This window comes from Musa acuminata, unplaced genomic scaffold, assembly GCF_036884655.1.
Source record: "Musa acuminata AAA Group cultivar baxijiao unplaced genomic scaffold, Cavendish_Baxijiao_AAA HiC_scaffold_427, whole genome shotgun sequence".
NCBI lineage: Eukaryota > Viridiplantae > Streptophyta > Magnoliopsida > Zingiberales > Musaceae > Musa > Musa acuminata.
This window is the reverse complement of record NW_027020674.1, coordinates 7,501-12,500: the sequence shown is the minus strand read 5'-3', so window position 1 is coordinate 12,500 and position 5,000 is coordinate 7,501.

Here is a 5,000-nt window from a genome sequence, read left to right as displayed (position 1 = left end):
GGCACGGCGACCGTCGTGAGCGGAGCAAAACGTCAGCCATCTCAGCACCCTGGAACCCCCCGGGTGGCACAGGGCTGGATGGGGCTTTCGTATAGCAGGGACGGTGCTGCCTCTCGCTTCGCTCGCTGTTCGCCGCTCACCGCTCGCTCGCTCAGCCAAAAATGGCCAGTTTTGGCCCGTTTTTGGGCTGTTTTGGCCTGTTTTTGGTCCGTTCTTGCATGGCGCGGTGACCGTCGTGAGCGGAGCAAAACGTCAGCCATCTCAGCACCCTGGAACCCCCCGGGTGGCACAGGGCTGGATGGGGCTTTCGTATAGCAGGGACGGTGCTGCCTCACGCTTCGCTCGCTGTTCGCCGCTCGCCGCTCGCTCGCGCAGCCAAAAATGACCAGTTTTGGCCCGTTTTTGGGCTGTTTTGGCCTGTTTATGGTCCGTTCTTGCGTGGTGCGGTGACCGTCGTGAGCGGAGCAAAACGTCAGCCATCTCAGCACCCTGGAACCCCCCGGGTGGCACAGGGCTGGATGGGGCTTTCGTATATAGCAGGGACGGTGCTGCCTCTCGCTTCGCTCGCTGTCCGCCGCTCGCCGCTCGCTCGCGCAGCCAAAAATGGCCAGTTTTGGCCCGTTTTTGGGCCGTTTTGGCCAGTTTTTGGCCTGTTCTTGCATTGCGCGGTGACCGTCGAGAGCGGAGCAAAACGTCAGCCATCTCAGCACCCTGGAACCCCCCGGGTGGCACAGGGCTGGATGGGGCTTTCGTATAGCAGGGACGGTGCTGCCTCTCGCTTCGCTCGCTGTCCGCCGCTCGCCGCTCGCTCGTGCAGCCAAAAATGGCCAGTTTTGGCCCGTTTTTGGGCCGTTTTGGCCAGTTTTTGGCCTGTTCTTGCATTGCGCGGTGACCGTCGAGAGCGGAGCAAAACGTCAGCCATCTCAGCACCCTGGAACCCCCCGGGTGGCACAGGGCTGGATGGGGCTTTCGTATAGCAGGGACGGTGCTGCCTCTCGCTTCGCTCGCTGTCCGCCGCTCGCCGCTCGCTCGTGCAGCCAAAAATGGCCAGTTTTGGCCCGTTTTTGGGCCGTTTTGGCCAGTTTTTGGCCTGTTCTTGCATTGCGCGGTGACCGTCGAGAGCGGAGCAAAACGTCAGCCATCTCAGCACCCTGGAACCCCCCGGGTGGCACAGGGCTGGATGGGGCTTTCGTATAGCAGGGACGGTGCTGCCTCTCGCTTCGCTCGCTGTCCGCCGCTCGCCGCTCGCTCGTGCAGCCAAAAATGGCCAGTTTTGGCCCGTTTTTGGGCCGTTTTGGCCAGTTTTTGGCCTGTTCTTGCATTGCGCGGTGACCGTCGAGAGCGGAGCAAAACGTCAGCCATCTCAGCACCCTGGAACCCCCCGGGTGGCACAGGGCTGGATGGGGCTTTCGTATAGCAGGGACGGTGCTGCCTCTCGCTTCGCTCGCTGTCCGCCGCTCGCCGCTCGCTCGTGCAGCCAAAAATGGCCAGTTTTGGCCCGTTTTTGGGCCGTTTTGGCCAGTTTTTGGCCTGTTCTTGCATTGCGCGGTGACCGTCGAGAGCGGAGCAAAACGTCAGCCATCTCAGCACCCTGGAACCCCCCGGGTGGCACAGGGCTGGATGGGGCTTTCGTATAGCAGGGACGGTGCTGCCTCTCGCTTCGCTCGCTGTCCGCCGCTCGCCGCTCGCTCGTGCAGCCAAAAATGGCCAGTTTTGGCCCGTTTTTGGGCCGTTTTGGCCAGTTTTTGGCCTGTTCTTGCATTGCGCGGTGACCGTCGAGAGCGGAGCAAAACGTCAGCCATCTCAGCACCCTGGAACCCCCCGGGTGGCACAGGGCTGGATGGGGCTTTCGTATAGCAGGGACGGTGCTGCCTCTCGCTTCGCTCGCTGTCCGCCGCTCGCCGCTCGCTCGTGCAGCCAAAAATGGCCAGTTTTGGCCCGTTTTTGGGCCGTTTTGGCCAGTTTTTGGCCTGTTCTTGCATTGCGCGGTGACCGTCGAGAGCGGAGCAAAACGTCAGCCATCTCAGCACCCTGGAACCCCCCGGGTGGCACAGGGCTGGATGGGGCTTTCGTATAGCAGGGACGGTGCTGCCTCTCGCTTCGCTCGCTGTCCGCCGCTCGCCGCTCGCTCGTGCAGCCAAAAATGGCCAGTTTTGGCCCGTTTTTGGGCCGTTTTGGCCAGTTTTTGGCCTGTTCTTGCATTGCGCGGTGACCGTCGAGAGCGGAGCAAAACGTCAGCCATCTCAGCACCCTGGAACCCCCCGGGTGGCACAGGGCTGGATGGGGCTTTCGTATAGCAGGGACGGTGCTGCCTCTCGCTTCGCTCGCTGTCCGCCGCTCGCCGCTCGCTCGTGCAGCCAAAAATGGCCAGTTTTGGCCCGTTTTTGGGCCGTTTTGGCCAGTTTTTGGCCTGTTCTTGCATTGCGCGGTGACCGTCGAGAGCGGAGCAAAACGTCAGCCATCTCAGCACCCTGGAACCCCCCGGGTGGCACAGGGCTGGATGGGGCTTTCGTATAGCAGGGACGGTGCTGCCTCTCGCTTCGCTCGCTGTCCGCCGCTCGCCGCTCGCTCGCGCAGCCAAAAATGGCCAGTTTTGGCCCGTTTTTGGGCCGTTTTGGCCAGTTTTTGGCCTGTTCTTGCATTGCGCGGTGACCGTCGAGAGCGGAGCAAAACGTCAGCCATCTCAGCACCCTGGAACCCCCCGGGTGGCACAGGGCTGGATGGGGCTTTCGTATAGCAGGGACGGTGCTGCCTCTCGCTTCGCTCGCTGTCCGCCGCTCGCCGCTCGCTCGTGCAGCCAAAAATGGCCAGTTTTGGCCCGTTTTTGGGCCGTTTTGGCCAGTTTTTGGCCTGTTCTTGCATTGCGCGGTGACCGTCGAGAGCGGAGCAAAACGTCAGCCATCTCAGCACCCTGGAACCCCCCCCGGGTGGCACAGGGCTGGATGGGGCTTTCGTATAGCAGGGACGGTGCTGCCTCTCGCTTCGCTCGCTGTCCGCCGCTCGCCGCTCGCTCGTGCAGCCAAAAATGGCCAGTTTTGGCCCGTTTTTGGGCCGTTTTGGCCAGTTTTTGGCCTGTTCTTGCATTGCGCGGTGACCGTCGAGAGCGGAGCAAAACGTCAGCCATCTCAGCACCCTGGAACCCCCCGGGTGGCACAGGGCTGGATGGGGCTTTCGTATAGCAGGGACGGTGCTGCCTCTCGCTTCGCTCGCTGTCCGCCGCTCGCCGCTCGCTCGTGCAGCCAAAAATGGCCAGTTTTGGCCCGTTTTTGGGCCGTTTTGGCCAGTTTTTGGCCTGTTCTTGCATTGCGCGGTGACCGTCGAGAGCGGAGCAAAACGTCAGCCATCTCAGCACCCTGGAACCCCCCGGGTGGCACAGGGCTGGATGGGGCTTTCGTATAGCAGGGACGGTGCTGCCTCTCGCTTCGCTCGCTGTCCGCCGCTCGCCGCTCGCTCGCGCAGCCAAAAATGGCCAGTTTTGGCCCGTTTTTGGGCCGTTTTGGCCAGTTTTTGGCCTGTTCTTGCATTGCGCGGTGACCGTCGAGAGCGGAGCAAAACGTCAGCCATCTCAGCACCCTGGAACCCCCCGGGTGGCACAGGGCTGGATGGGGCTTTCGTATAGCAGGGACGGTGCTGCCTCTCGCTTCGCTCGCTGTCCGCCGCTCGCCGCTCGCTCGTGCAGCCAAAAATGGCCAGTTTTGGCCCGTTTTTGGGCCGTTTTGGCCAGTTTTTGGCCTGTTCTTGCATTGCGCGGTGACCGTCGAGAGCGGAGCAAAACGTCAGCCATCTCAGCACCCTGGAACCCCCCGGGTGGCACAGGGCTGGATGGGGCTTTCGTATAGCAGGGACGGTGCTGCCTCTCGCTTCGCTCGCTGTCCGCCGCTCGCCGCTCGCTCGTGCAGCCAAAAATGGCCAGTTTTGGCCCGTTTTTGGGCCGTTTTGGCCAGTTTTTGGCCTGTTCTTGCATTGCGCGGTGACCGTCGAGAGCGGAGCAAAACGTCAGCCATCTCAGCACCCTGGAACCCCCCGGGTGGCACAGGGCTGGATGGGGCTTTCGTATAGCAGGGACGGTGCTGCCTCTCGCTTCGCTCGCTGTCCGCCGCTCGCCGCTCGCTCGTGCAGCCAAAAATGGCCAGTTTTGGCCCGTTTTTGGGCCGTTTTGGCCAGTTTTTGGCCTGTTCTTGCATTGCGCGGTGACCGTCGAGAGCGGAGCAAAACGTCAGCCATCTCAGCACCCTGGAACCCCCCGGGTGGCACAGGGCTGGATGGGGCTTTCGTATAGCAGGGACGGTGCTGCCTCTCGCTTCGCTCGCTGTCCGCCGCTCGCCGCTCGCTCGCGCAGCCAAAAATGGCCAGTTTTGGCCCGTTTTTGGGCCGTTTTGGCCAGTTTTTGGCCTGTTCTTGCATTGCGCGGTGACCGTCGAGAGCGGAGCAAAACGTCAGCCATCTCAGCACCCTGGAACCCCCCGGGTGGCACAGGGCTGGATGGGGCTTTCGTATAGCAGGGACGGTGCTGCCTCTCGCTTCGCTCGCTGTCCGCCGCTCGCCGCTCGCGCAGCCAAAAATGGCCAGTTTTGGCCCGTTTTTGGGCCGTTTTGGCCAGTTTTTGGCCTGTTCTTGCATTGCGCGGTGACCGTCGAGAGCGGAGCAAAACGTCAGCCATCTCAGCACCCTGGAACCCCCCGGGTGGCACAGGGCTGGATGGGGCTTTCGTATAGCAGGGACGGTGCTGCCTCTCGCTTCGCTCGCTGTTCGCCGCTCGCCGCTCGCTCGCGCAGCCAAAAATGGCCAGTTTTGGCCCGTTTTTGGGCTGTTTTGGCCAGTTTTTGGCCTGTTCTTGCGTGGTGCGGTGACCGTCGTGAGCGGAGCAAAACGTCAGCCATCTCAGCACCCTGGAACCCCCCGGGTGGCACAGGGCTGGATGGGGCTTTCGTATAGCAGGGACGGTGCTGCCTCTCGCTTCGCTCGCTGTTCGCCGCTCGCCGCTCGCTCGCGCAGCCAAA